Raw genomic sequence first — 16,264 nt, forward strand, 5'->3', positions numbered from 1 at the left:
CTTAATCTTAATATAAGAAGGTTTCAACTGACTACTATAAGATCCCCGTGCGTAGAACGGGCACACAGCTAGTTATACCCTATTTCTTTTTCACTTTGTTATTACCAGTTATTCTACTTTTCGTATATTTCTCACCATTACTTCTTTCAGGTACTAAAAGCTTGTCTAGTTCCACGCCGTTCCGTCTACAGGAATTGGCGCAAAGTAAGGACATTTCTGATGTGGTCTGATGAAAAGTATGCGTTTTGGTTCGACAACAAATCCCACGACCCACACGTCGAAGATGGCCACTTTTCCCTAATTAAGGAGGGCGCCTGCAACAAGTGTTTTCACTTGGAATCCCCTTTTAAACTGATCACAATATACGGCGAATTTCAACGGTACCTTTACCATTGATTATTGTTTCATATTAATATTCTCGTCATCTTAATAACGAATACATTAATAAATCATTATGTATTTTGATTAAAGCGAGAATGAAGTCATTGCCGCCAATTGGGAAGCTGGCCACAAAGAAGTCGACCAGATAATGTCACTCTTACAATTATAGTAAATTTATTCCTCCCTTTCAGTCATATTGATTATTTGTTGTCACTATCTCATATTCTTTTTACATTTTATTAACTCTTTTACATTTATTACACCTCCATATTTATATACATTTTGCCTTTACGAATACACTCTGGCTTTATAAATAACAGAACCCCCACCCCGTCTATTAACCCCCACCATAACTTCAATCGTTTCCGCTGGTCACCTCGTTCTACCTCTTTCTGCTCCCGACCACCGCCAAACCCACTTTCATCCCTTTTAACTTCATTTTTTTTATTAAGCTGGGTTTTCCTAGACGCGGAGTCGGCCAGCGGAGAGCGGAATTAAAATTAACATGGCATTCCGCTCCGCTGCTAGGAAAACAGTAACATTAAATTACCTAAGACAAGCTGAGTCCGCTCTCCGTTGTCCGCTCTCCGCTGGCCGACTCCGCGTCTAGGAAAACCCAGCTTTAAATTCTCTCTCCCTCTCTCCATAGTGTTATAGTTTATACTAAATACATTCTAAACTCTTATATTTATTTTGTAATTGTCTACAAAGTCCATACTTATATAATACTAACTTACACTTTGTCCTTTCCTGCATAACGTATTATCAATTTATTTTGTACTCTATTTAATAACGTTTATCCATGTTAAATTTATAATTTATCATGCATCCTACAAATTTCATATATACATCTGTAATTTAAATCATTATAATTAGTAATCTACTTGAGAACTAAGACACCATGTGATAACCTTATCTAACCTGAGCTAAAAACATTTATTTTAACATCTAGTCTTTATATTTAGTATATATATAATTTTTAAAGACATTTATACGTATCAATACCACGTATTTATTATTATTTTTAAATGAAATCACCTCAGGCACCTATACTATTTCATATCACTATTTCCTATCAGCCTACTGGTTACTATAATTATTATTCCAGTATAACCTAGGCGAAATTCATATTAGATCCTTCATCTTATTGCTAATCATCTCCTCCCTAATTATATTTTACTGCTAAATAAAAATTTCCTCCATCAATTCTCCATACAAAAATATTACAAAAATATTTTAGTACTACTTCATATGTTGCTCACTTTATTTGTTAATATATGAAATATCTTAGGCCAATATCATAGAATCATAATCAATTTCTAACTAGCCTATGTTTCAATGGAACCTTTTATTAGTAGCCTACTTTGTTTTTTTTTATAGCCTACTATTATCACCATATTAGGCCTACAGGCTTAACAATGTTAAGAATTGATACATCTAACTTCATCCATTAGAGCCGATGAATATATTCACATTTACACATCTAAGGGAATTCCAAATCCCTCATATTGGCCTAATATATCATTTTCATAGCCTAACCTAATTCTTTTTCAACTTATGGCGGTTAACCTAACAAAATTCTATTCTACAGGTTATTTTCATAATATCTCTTTTTTAACTTATTTCATATTTTGATTAATTCAAAATTTTATTTGCTTTTTAATTTTATTTCTTCCAACCCAGGAAAGAACCAATCAGTTGAAAATCATTTGAGAATATTGCAAGGAGAGGAATATATATTTAAATATATAAGTTCGAGTATTTTTCTTTTTTTCTATACACTTTTTACTCATCCTGTTACAATTATTTCAAAAATGTTTATATTTCTATGTAGAGTACTAAATTGCCAAACTTTTTCCAATATAGCATTATTAGAAAAAAATTGTAAGACTTCTTATCATCAACAAAATTTCAAATTTAAATTTTTCTAAGTAAAAAAAAAACTTATCTCTTTGTTACTATGACAACAATGAGTAAAAAAATTATTAACTTTCGCTTAATTGTTCATTATTTTGTGCTGAATCAGAATATATTAACTTTATTGTGTTTCCTATTCAATATAACAGAGTTATTAACAGTTTAATGAGGCCACAACCAAAGTTGACCAAAACCTCTGCCATCTCACAGGTGCACGGCTAGCAGACGACGCCGCCAGATATAGGGTTAAATCAATTCCGAGTGAAGCCTTACCCTACCTTGAAGGTATAGCATTTACAACTGCCAAATGGAAATCTAGGAGTGGCAATTCCTCCATCTATCTCACTTGCCACTCCATTGATAAATATTTTAATTCAAAAATGTTCTGCCTAAGAAATTAATTGTTTTAAGAAAACATCTTTAATTTCCTAAAATTGGAAATGAATAATTGACGCTTGCCTGGTAGAGGGGAAAAAGTCATACCAATTAACAAGGTAACTGATGGCGGCAAAAACAACAATAAGTCAATGCAGCTAAACAAACCTCATGGATTCATAGACATTGTTTTTGCACACAAACTACAGCTGGTTGTAGAGTATGCAGTTAATAGTGAGTGACACAGCCGCTCGAGAAATGCTTTAAAAGTCATGTTCTATAGAAGGCCATTACCACAAGAGCACTGCTACAACATCACGATTGAAGAAAATTCAACAACTATCAATGAATCCAAAGTACGTAATACAGATGGTAACTACAAAATGGAATTCTGAATTCTTTATGCTTCAAAGGTTTGTTGAGCTTAAGAATGCAATCAACACAGAACTTGCAACATCACATCACTTAATTTATATCTTGAGTCAAGATGAATGGGATTTAGCGGAAGCATATATTGAATCACTCAAACCAATTTAAGTGGTTACAAGCATCATGTCTACCAAAAAATAGTGAGTCTGGGGTATAGTGAGGTTTTGGATAGCATAAATACCTTAAGTAGAGGCACTTACACTGAACATAACAAGATATAGGACACGAAATGGGAGAACGAATATTACATAAGTGTTTGAAACTAGTTTTCAACTAGTTTTTGAACAGTTAAATTACTTTAAAAGGCTAATGGGCTGTTTTGAATGTTACTAGAGGACCCATGCTGCTCCACAACGTTAAAATAAATAATCATCATATCCAAGAAATAATTTAATTTATGATTTTTGATTAAGTAATACAGTATCTTGAACTTAACTGATTCAAACGATCAATGGCTCAAATTAATTAAGGACTATAATTTACTGATTATTTTGATTCTAAGACATAAACAATACTGGACCTATTGATTTTTAATCATAGAAAAATCTTGTAAAAAATATTTGTATGTTGGTTGTTCACCTTGCGTTTGCTTGAAACTCGTCCGATTTGTATAACTAATAGCTCAAATGAAAGCCGGTATTTAACTGAAGGTTCTAACACCAAAATATATAGGATTATAACTTGTGAAATACATCTTAAATTGAAGTGAGGATTAAAGAAAATAAATCAAATTTATTATTTGTTTGAGTGATACAGTGGATAAATATATGCCGATGCTTGATGTGAAATCTGAACGTGCATAGGCCTACCTTCAATTTGAAACCTCAATCATGAAAATCGGTTGAGTAACCCACTTTGTAACACTTATCTTGCCGCCTTCCCCATTAGGAGGCAAAATCAACAATTCTGCTGCGCTGTGGGGTGGGACCACGTAATGATGCAAATAGTGTTTCCTATTGCAGCACAACCCTGCATCACAACCCATAAGCATTTATTTTGCTTACAAATTTATCAAATTAGATTTATTTTTACAAAGTTATAGCATTGACTATTAATAGTCAATTAAAATTAATTATTAATCATTAATAATATTGTTATAGCAACTGTTCAGTAACAACTAGTAGCTGTAAATAATTCAACGGGAAGTTATGCCGGAAACCACAATCAGTGATGATAAGGCTCACGTTCTCTGGTCTCAATATTAGTTCTAGTTGTACTTGTTTCTTCAACACAGTGTTTCTCTACAAGAGTGACGTGTATTAAAAGATGAAATTTTGACGCCAACAGGTTTCTAATAATATTTTACTGTAATAATAGGTTTTTTGCAAAACAGGCTATTTTATTGAATCCTCTCTTTAACAGGATATGAAAATGGAAATGGGGTTTGGAAATTGACTAGAAACAACATGGCTTCCTATAAAATTCCAAAACATATTAATTCTTTTTTACATTTCCAAAACCAGCTACATCCAATAGTTAAATATTTGTTATAAAAAAACTAATTAACTGTGATTATAAAGCACTATATAAATCTAAAAACAAGATTTTTAATGATTAGTGTATATCAGTTTTTGATGAATACTGTAAAGTTGTGAAAAATAGAAATAACACGTTTTGGAAATTGGCTACTCAAATTAACCCTAAAATAATAGAAACCAAATTTCGTCGACACTAACGCCGAATGCCACAGGACATGGAATTCAGATTTAGAAATTACCAGCGAGGAAGAAACCGACACAGATGAAAACTTCTCTCTCCAAGATTCTGACCAAAGCCTAATTTTGGATGAGAGGCTAAGCTCAGAAAATGAGGACGACCCTGCAGCACCTGCTGAGAACCCAGGTAGTGTTGAAAACTCTTCCCAAACCCCTGGAACAAGCACTCATGAAGAGCCTGCAACATTTTCAGTTGTAAACTTTGTTGTTGTTAACTTTGAAGGTAAACTGTACCCAGGTGTTGTAACAAAAGTATACGAGAATGGATATAAGGTTTCAGTCATGGAAGAGACCAAAAAGAATTGGAAATGGCCTAGCAAACCAGATGAAATATTGTATCAAAAGATGAGGTTCCCTACGGTATAAATCCGCCCAAACCAGTTGGTAAAAGGGGTGTGTTCACCGTTCCAACACTCTTTCGCTGAACTCTTGTTTTTAAGTTCTTAAAGTTGTAATTATCTGTAATAATCTGTTACCTAATTAATTGTAATAATAAAGTAATTGGGGTAACATTGTGATATTGTTCATTTCCCTGTTGTTTTATATGAAAAATAATTGTGTCACAAAGTAACCCCAGGCCCTGGGGTTAATTTGTGACATTTTATACTAGCAGAGTACCCGTCCTTCGTACGGGGTTGGCATATAAGTTTGAAATGCTTATTACAGTTATACTCAAGCTTTGCGTTTGCAATGAGGGAGGACAAAGTTTGATAAAATTTGCTTCTTAAAATTGAAACTTGTACTAATGGTATTACACATCCACCATAGCCATAATGATCTACCACTTCACCTAAACAATAGGGAAAAATAAATTATTACGAATTCACAAAAAATCCCAAATTATTCATGACATTAAAACATAAACATAACTGTAAACAATCCTACTTTGACAGTTCTCATTGCGTATCACAGTTTTTTGTTGCTGCTTAGTTCAAATTAGCTGTTTACATAAATGCAAAAAAATTATTGTGCTGCAACCTTTTGGTAAATCTTATGCTTTTTAATGCTTTTGTATATCATAGAATCAACTTTTTTAGTTGAAACAGCTGACTAAATTCTTTAATTCCCTTTAAATATGAATATTCATAATGTTAACATGGGGATCTACAGAGCCAATGGGGTGGAGCCGGAGCCCGAAAGGATTTTTGAGATGTGAGCTATCATCATGCCAAATTTCAGCCCAATCCGTCCAGTGGTTTATGCGTCATTGAACTTCAAACAAACAAACACACAAACTTTCACATTTATAATATTAGTAAGATTTATTTCATACAAATAGATAAAATTATGTTAGCTGCAGGAGTGTGTTAAGTGAGAGTGTAGGAACAGTTTGAGGTAGTTTGAAGTTAATCTGGTTCAATACATTGGCAGTAAAATGACAAAATGTTTTAAAACTGTCACAAAGTAACCCCAATCTACGGTAACTCATTGTTTAACAAAGTAAGGTTATGTGCTGTGTTTTGGAACATATTTAGCATGCTTCTTATGTAAGTATCGACTTCATAATTGTGTATAATTTTATCGACGAGATAGAATTGTTGAAGTGGAGTCAGATCAAATAAAACGAGTGAAAAGTGCTGATGAAGAAACTGGCCAAAGAAGACGAGGTATAATTGTTGAAGGGGAATCAGCCTAAAGAAAACGAGGTAGACAAGAGTCCGAAAAGATAAAGGTACCACGTCGTTAAAGACAGACAGAAAAAAATAAAAGACAGGCAGAAAAAAAATAAGGAGCTAGAGAGAAAGGTTGAAAGATACAAAAAAAAGGTTACAGAGGGAGAAGAAAAAACAACAGGAATCGGTTTCACCGTCGCCAAGAAAAGAACTAAAGAAAATTTTCGAGAGGCAAAATGTATCCCCTGGATAAGAAAACAATGGTTTTTGGGTTTGACTCTGGAAAATCAAATAAGTACCCAGGCAAAAAAGTCGCCAAAACAAAAAAGGAAAGTCAAATCTTGCACAGTCATCAGCAACGAAGTATTCTAAGGTACAGGGTCTAGAAATACTTAAAAAACTGAAGCCGTACTCTTCAAACAAACCGTAACAACAAAACATAAAGGAATGGTGTGATATTTCATGGTCAGTTTTGAATGTTTTGACTTTAAAGTTAAATTGTAACTTATGATAAAATTGTTTTTGTTTAGTGGAGGTTTAATACTGTAGAAAGTAGAATAAATATATTCTGTTTGTGATTTTGATCGTGCAAATTTTCAATCTTGTGGCAGAAACATGACAACTATAGTTTGAAGTTGGCGTTTTTGTTTAGTGGAAGTTGAATAAACATTATTCTGTTTGTGATTTTGATTGTGCAATTTTCAATATGGAGACAGAAACACGACAACAACATTTTGAAATTGATAATAACATAAGCTGGAATGTGGCGAGTTTATTAAAGGCAAAATAGGCTTTACCCGGATTCAGTGAAATATGTTTTAATTTAAAATTAGAATAAATATATTCTGTTTGTGATTTTGATTGTGCAAATTTTCAATCTTGTGGCAGAAACATGAAAACTATAGTTTGAAGTTGGCGTTTTTGTTTAGTGGAAGTTGAATAAACATTATTCTGTTTGTGATTTTGATTCAATATATATGGAGACAGAAACATGACAACATTTTGAAATTGATAATAACATAAGCTAGAAAGTGGCGAGTTTATTAAAGGTAAAATAGGCTTTACCAGGATTCAGTGAAATATGTTTTAATTTAAAATTAGAATAAATATATTCTGTTTGTGATTTTGATTGTGCAAATTTTCAATCTTGTGGCAGAAACATGACAACTATAGTTTGAAGTTGGCGTTTTTGTTTATTGGAAGTTGAATAAACATTATTCTGTTTGTGATTTTGATTGTGCAATTTTAAATATGGAGACAGAAACATGACAACAACATTTTGAAATTGATAATAACATAAGCTAGAAAGTGGCGAGTTTATTAAAGGCAAAATAGGCTTTACCCGGATTTAGTGAAATATGTTTTAATTTTAAATTAAGAGTTTATTGTGGGATTTTATTTCAAGATAATAGGCCTACTACATTTTTGTTTGATATCTTTAGTTTGTCAGAGACGAGTGACTTATATCATTTTCATAAATGTAATGAGTAAAAAGGATAGCTCTAGTACCCATGAAGTAAAGGATGGAAGGTGAAGCTAAATGGAAGTACGACAAACAAAATCCGAATTAAGTGGAAATAAAAATACAGCTGAAAATCCTCAATACAGCTGAATATTAAAAAGACAAGTCTTCATGAATGGAAGGTGTAGAAGAAAAATCCTATTCAGAAGTTGAATTAATCACAAACAATTCTATGTTGCCGTCAAATGCAAGTAAATTAAACGATGTGCCTAACCACACAAATCTTTACATACCACCTTGTACAAGTAATTCTATAATTAATAATCGTGCTAAGAATGTTTCTAAAGAAGGTATCAAACGGAATACTAAAAAAGTTGTTCAAGGAAGTAACATACGGAAAACGAATAAACAGTCTAAAGAACGAAAGAAAGTAAAAAAGGACCGGTAATCCAAAGTGATTTGCTAAAGACAATAATCTACAAGCACAAATGCCTGTGTTCGAAGAAACTGAACCATTCAGTTTGAGTGATGCCTGTGTTCGAAGTTTGAGTGAGCCTGTAGCTGGCGAAACACCGCTGTACTTTTTAAATCTATTTCCAGATGCTTTAATTGACCTTATTGCTAGAGAAACTACTCTATATGCTTCCCGGAAAGAAGAGATTGATTTTACAATATCATCGACAAGAGATCAAGATATTTCTAGCCATGAATTTGATCATGCCCTACATTCATTATCTAAATTTACAGAATTTCCTGGTCAACTCTTGATTCTGTAAGACTAGACTTTATTATTATTACTATGCAATGCCTCTGAAAAGATTTGGAACAATTAAGAAATACTAGCATTTAATTGATAATGATATCATACCAGAAGGCAATAAAGACATTTTCATTTAAGTAAAACCAGTGCTTGAGAGACTTAACCGTGGAAATTGTACATCTACTACAGAATATCTAGCTATAGATGAAGCCATTATCCCATTAAAAGGGAGATCAAGGGCCAAGCAGTACCTAGAAAAGCCAAAAATGGGGGTTAAAGTCTTGGGTTATTGGTTGTTCAAAACGCTATGCAAGAGAATTTTCAAATGTATCAAGTGAAAATAAATGAAGATCCATCTTCTCTTGTGAGTAATAAGTGACACGGTTTTGCGATTGTGCACCAACATCGAAGAAAACCCCTATAAATTGTCCCTTGATAACTTGTTTTCCAGCTATTGACTGCTCTAAAGACTGGTGGAAAAATTCACGGTTAAGTGTTATATGGTCAGATAGGCTATGTGGTGCAAATTCTATTCTTCCTGCATCTCCCGACTTCGAGGAGTTGCCACGAGAAGCAATGTCCATTGCTACCTCTGAACACAATATTACAGTTGTAAAATGGAAAGATACTGGAATAGTTGTGTTGGCCTATCTCAACATTAGAAAGTAGAAAAAAAAAATAATATAGTGGTGGATGGACTTCATTGCGTTTTACAACAAGTTCATGAGTAAAATCGACCACTAGGAGAAAATGGTTGCCCATTACCCCCACTCATAAAAAGTAAAAGGTTTTGTCTCGGGATATGTGTCTTCTCTTTCAATGTAGCTACTGTTAATGCATGGTTTATTTATAAAACCAAAACCAAACTAACAATCCTTTATGGATTTCAAGGCGGAATTTGCAACCACCCTGAACAAAATGTGCCAGAAACCGAGGGTTAGGAGACCTTCCACCATCACACCACCAGCCAAGAAGCGGACTAGACATGGTGTCGTGCAAAAGGTAAGACTGGATGGGACAAATCATTTCTCAATGAAGGCAGCCACGATAAATTACTGCAGGGATAAAAATTGCAAGAAAAGAACAAGTCTTCAGAACATGAAATCTTTCCATGCAAAGCTTTGATAGGGCCAGCTGTTGTTATGGACTTTAAAAGACTGTTCAAAAACGTAATTTTAATATTTTTTTATGTCACTTATTTAATACCTGGCATATCTAAAGAAAAAAATGACTGTCTAAGAACGGCAAGTCGTTCTAATATTTGACGAAATGTCTATCAAACAACACTTAAGTTATAACGAAAAGCGGCACTTGATTGAAGGATTCCAAGATTTTGGTTCAATGGGTAGGTTCCCTAAAACTGCAACCTACTCTAAACTCTATGAGGTTCATTGTTCATGGGCTGCTGAATAAATGGAAGATGCCTGTGGCATACTATTTAGCCTCCAATAATTTCAAAGGCAGTGATATTGGTAAATTTATCAAAGACTGCGTAAAGGCATTGCACAACATTGGCCTTCAGGTCCGAGCGGTTGTTTGTGATCAGGGCTCAATCGTTGATACAAAGAAGATATTTATCGTTTAAGACGTTCCACACCTTATAAAAAGTGTTAGAAACTGCCTTATGAAGAGGCGTATTCAACACGACGGTGGAGTAGGAGATTGGAGCTGCATAAGGAAGCTTTACGAGCTAGACACAAATCAAGAATTTAGCAGCATTGTCAACCGCAGTGGAGACAAAACAGTTGGCAGAAGATGCTCGCCAGACTGCAGATTTTGTTGGCATCCAAAACGATGTTTCTGATTGCCTGGACAGTAAGGTTCCTTTCGATTTTAATCCCCTTTGATGTGCCACCTCGTCCTCCGCCGCGGAGAATAATGATTTGAGTAAAGCTTGTAAAGCCCTGTTCATCCCATCACAATTCTCTTGAAAATTGTGCCGTGCAGTAGGTATACCTATATCTGTTTGCAATCATATGCCATTATTATGTGATTATTGTTATTGTTTACATTTGAACTAGGCATATTTACAAGTTGCACACAGATTTAGTTCAGTTAATAAAGATACTTTTGTTAAATATGAAAATTAGTTAATTCTATTTAACAGGCGTTTATAAATATGAATATGAAAATTGATGCTGTTGTTAATAATAATTTTAAACACTATATAGGTATAATGAAATGTATAAGTTTGTCAATACCTTTTGAGAAAAAATATTAAGTGACTCGATTTCTTAAGCAAAGAAAATAGCTGAGGAAGTTGCCATTGAACCATTGTTTAAGGAGAAGCAGCAGAGACAGAAGAAATGACTATTTCTTAATCAAAAAGAAGACGACTACAATCCTAGCCCAAAAGAATCTTTGAAAAATTATGTTTTCTTGCCACTAATTAACACTAATCATCATTTTGAATGATGATTCTCTTTAGAACCATTAAAAGTCAGCATGGGCAAGTTATCTGAATATGAGTCAAAGTGAGTATTCCTATTTGACCTGAAAAAAATCCCAACAAAGGCACACCAGGTTGAGCTCCATTCGCGCCTTCTCCTCTTCGGCTTCAATCCAATCAATGGGCACATTTCCCTAAGCAGATTCCACCTACTGCTTGCAAAAAGTTCCCTGCAAGAGCCTGCAAAGTATGCACCTCACACAAAAAAAGGGCTGAGACCAGATGGCTGTGCTAGCAACGCAATGTCCCTCTACAACTTGAAAATTGTTTCAGGGCGATTCCACCGTTACGTGTGTGACATTCGCAGACAAAAATCCAACTTTATTGTTTAAATTCCACCACTAAATACAATAATTGACACACAAAGTTGTATGACAAGTTACATTAGTCCTTTGTGTGTATGGTGATGTGCTTGAAATACAGTTACCTCTACTAATAATTTTACTAAAAATATTTAAACTTTTGTTACGTATGTGACTCAAAGATTAGTTAAACAGTGTAGCTCATAAGGTTTATATAATATTTCTGTGATTTATAAGCTTTAAAATGTCTATGCTATTTTTATTTTGATAAAGCATGACAAATACTTAATTTCTGTGAAAATTTAAGAAATTTATCTTTAAAACCCTTATAATTGTGAATTTTTATAAACACGTTACGTGTGTGACAGAAGATCGTTACGTGTGTGACAAATGAATCGAGAAGAGCTACAGAGGAAATATTACAATACTATTACATTTTAATAACATTTTTATTGTTCTAACACAAATTAACAACAATTGAAAACATGTTAGCTTATTATAATTAAATAATTACAGTGGTTAAAAATAAAATTGTTGTCAAAGTTTTATGGCCGAACGTTTTATTTTTTTAAACTTTGAAATATATAAAATGTCATCTAAAACAAGTTTGACACTGAACAGTTTTTTCCTATTAAATGAAACACGATTAAACATCTTGAATATGTAAACCTTCAAACTTGAAATGCCCTCTTGAGTTTACAACCTCTGGACGAGAGAGTTTCTTCATTACTTTGTCCATAGTGTAATACACCTCATCTCTTAGATTTGGCCACTTCCAGTACTTTCCAGATTTTACCATCACATTAACTTTCACTTCTGAAGATGATGTTTTTTCTAATACTTCACCTGGATAAAATTGTTCGTCGTACTTTACCAGACACCAGTCGCCAATTTCTAGGTCTTCAACGCTTAATCCAGGAGATTCGCCTTCAGTCTGAATTCTAATCAAGGGAGATGCACTCAAATTGTCCTTATAGAGAAGAACATTTCCATCTAGGTTGCATTTTATCACATGAGTTTTTTGGATTCCTACTCCTATGTCAACAACTGAATCCCAAGGGTTTTCCTGTCGTAAGGTTTCATTTATCTCATCTTGACTAATATGGAGAACTTCAGTAGATTTCATTACACTGGATGCAGCCTCATAAAACTCATACGATGATTGAACAACATACTTATCATTTTGTGCTTGGGATAGTTGTCGAACTAAAGATTTTGCTCGGCCACCAATGCCATCTACCACACCTTTGCCGTGGCTTGTCGCAAAATATTTCCAAGTTATATTAACATTAAACTTTTTCCTCAGGAGCATCATCAGGCAAACAATGTATTTGTTCTTAAATTCAGATGATGGCCCAGCTAAATGGATTTTGGCAGCTAGAAGAACCTCCGCAGCATTCAAAGCTTTCTGACGACGACTCTTGCTGTGTCAATCATTTTGGTAAGACTCATTCCCGTGATCCTGATGGACGTTATGTAGTAAGACTACCATTTAAGCCTAATAGTGACGTATTAGGTGATTCTTTGATCCCTGCCAAATCTAGAATGGCATCTCTTGAACGGAAGTTCTCCTCTCTACCTGAATTTCATGAAAAATACAATGATTTCATGAAAGATTACAACACCTCTGGCCACATGACAAAATGTGATGTCAAACCCCCTATAAATTGTCCACATTTTTTCCTGCCCCATCACGGAGTCGTTAAAGAGTCTTCATCCTCAACCAAACTTCGTGTTGTTTTTGACGCATCCTGTCGAACAAGTAACAACATCTCTCTCAATGATATATTACTCCCTGGTCCTAAGCTTCAAACTGATGTTCATGACATATTAATGAATTTCAGAAAGTACAAAGTTGTTTTTTCTTGCGACATCAAACAGATGTACCGTCAGATTTCTTGAAGAATTGTCTGACGTTTCAACTATCCTAATTCCAAGAAATTTAGAGCTTACATCAGGCTGTTCAATTCAACTTCATGGATTTGCAGATGCGTCTCTTCATGGTTATGCTGCTGTTGTATTTCTTCGTACGACTGTTGATGGTCAAGTTATCATCCGAAACATTATATCTAAGACTCGCCTTGCTCCTTTGAAATCAGTCTCCCTTCCTCGTTTAGAGTTACGTGGTAGCCATTTACTTGCAAAACTAATTAACTACTGTGTAAATATTTACTCTTCAAACTACCAAATAGAATTGATTCAAAATTGGTGTGATTCAACCATTGTCCTAGCATGGATAAGTACACCCCCGTACAAACTGAAAACATTTGTCTCTAACCGTGTAGCAGAGATACAAGAGTTGACTCCTATAAACTCGTGGAAACATGTGAGAAGTTCTGACAACCCAGCCAGAATTGATTCAAAATTGGTGTGATTCAACCATTGTCCTAGCATGGATAAGTACACCCCCGTACAAACTGAAAACATTTGTCTCTAACCGTGTAGCAGAGATACAAGAGTTGACTCCTATAAACTCGTGGAAACATGTGAGAAGTTCTGACAACCCAGCCGATTGTGCTTATCGTGGACTTTCTCCCTCGTTGTTGAAAGATCATCCCCTATGGTGGACAGGACCCACCTGGTTAGCAAATAATCTGTCACAGTGGCCTTCAGATGACTCAATTTCTCTCAAAGAAAATGAAATTCCAGAATTAAAAAAGGATCCTTTCATCGTGCTCACCTCCTCTGAAACTCCAGATTTGTTGCTTAAATTTTCAAATTGGACCAAACTACTAAATGTCCTAACATTTGTGTTACGCTTTATCAATAGATGTCGCAACCACCCTGTCAATACTACTGAAGGTGATAGACCTACCCTCTCGGAAGTACAGTCGACTGAAAAGCTTGTCATGAAACTTGTACAAAATGAAGCTTTTTCGGAAGATATTGCACTTTTGAAAGACAACAAACCATGCAGTACAAGGATCAGAAGATTGTCTCCCTTTTTGGACAGCGAAGGTATTCTTCGAGTTGGAGGAAGACTCAACCAATCATCTCTGAGTTATGACAGTAAACATCCAATCCTTTTGCCAAAATCTCATCATGTTGTTAACATTTTGATCGACCATTTTCATTCAAAACACTTACATGCTGGACCACAACTCCTTCAGTCATTGATAAATGAACGCTTCTGGATTCTCTCTGCTAGAACCGTTATCAGAAAGCGAATTTTCAAATGTTTAAGATGTTTTAAGTGTAAACCAAGAAATACCCCACCTCTTATGGGTGATCTACCCAGTTCAAGAGTCAGCTGTACACGCCCATTTCAGACAACAGGCATGGACTTCTGTGGTCCCTTCATTGCGAAATCTCACAATCTACGGTCTGTAAAACATTTCAAGATTTATATATGTGTATTTGTATGCTTTGCCACAAAAGCCGTTCATCTAGAACCTGTGACTGATCTTTCTACAGCATCATTTCTAGCTTCTTTAACACGATTTGTATCACGTCGAGGTCTTCCAAAAACGATTCATTCCGACTGTGGTACCAACTTTGTCGGAGCTGATTCATATTTTAAATCACTCTTCAAAACTATTGAAAACAAACAACAACTCTTGGACTTTTGTAACCTTCATTCAATCGAATTCAACTTCAATCCACCAGCTGCCCCACACCAAGGAGGCTTGTGGGAAAGTGCTGTCAAAAGCATGAAACATCACCTCTATCGAGTCATTCAACAAGAAGTTCTCACAGTTGAAGAATTCTTCACTCTAACTGCTAAAATTGAAGCAATTATGAATTCAAGACCATTGACTCCTCTTTCCTCAGACCCTTCGGACTTAACAGCATTAACTCCGGGCCATTTTCTCATTGGCTCTTCTCTAGTATCTGTTCCTGAACCGGACCTCACCGATTTGACTTCCAACCGCCTTAAGCGTTGGCAACGTGTCCAAGCTTTTACCCAAAACATTTGGCGACGTTGGAGCCAAGAATACCTAAACACCCTTCAACAGCGTTTCAAGTGGAACATCAAAAATGAAAACCTCAAGGTTGGTGACCTTGTTCTACTTCAAGACACCAGAACTGCTCCCCTGTGTTGGCCATTAGGTCGAATAGTGGAAACTTCACCTGGACTGGACGGCATTGTCAGAGTGGTCAAAGTTAAAACAGCGAACGGACTGTATACAAGACCAGCGATAAAAGTGTTTCCCATCCCTTAAATGTGTTCCTCAGACAATCAATTTTACATAAATACCCCCCTCAGTTATTGTTTTTGTTAAAAGTAATATTTTAATTTGTTGAACCCCATTGGTTCAAAGGGGGCGGTATGTTCCGTCAAGTGTCTTTGTTTCATCTAGTAATTTAAATGTCTTTGTATTTAACATCCCATCATATGACCATTATCCATTGTTGGATTTTTTCGTCTAGAATCACCACTCATAACAACATACTCATTTTTTCTCTTAATAAATTATTCTCTTTTGTACCAAAACCTCGATTTTTTCCTCTAATATTATAATTATACCGCACAGTATTTGAAGAAGATTGACCAGAAGAATACAGAACAAAATGATGAGGAAGAATTAAATTTACTGATGATTATTGATACAATACAATACAATATTCTTTATTGTTAATTCGTTAAGAATTACAATAGTGTCAATACAATAGTGAATTGTACATGTTAATTTTCATAAAATTCCTTTATTGAGTAGAAGGGTCTTGCGATTAGCCACTTCTTCAACTCCTGGTGTAGCTTGTTGCCAGTCAGGTCTCTCAGGTAGTCAGGTAGATGGTTCCTCAGCTTGCAGCCGGTGTAGGAAGGTTTTTTTCTCCCAAAGAGTTGTTCGACGAACTGGTAGTGCAAATTTGGAGCCATGACGGGTGTTGTAGTGGTGCAGGTCTTGGTTTCTTGGGG

The sequence above is a fragment of the Macrosteles quadrilineatus genome, unplaced genomic scaffold (assembly GCF_028750875.1).
Source record: "Macrosteles quadrilineatus isolate MER2022 unplaced genomic scaffold, UCM_ALF_1.0 Scaffold_2__2_contigs__length_208266976, whole genome shotgun sequence".
Taxonomy (NCBI): Eukaryota; Metazoa; Arthropoda; class Insecta; order Hemiptera; family Cicadellidae; genus Macrosteles; species Macrosteles quadrilineatus.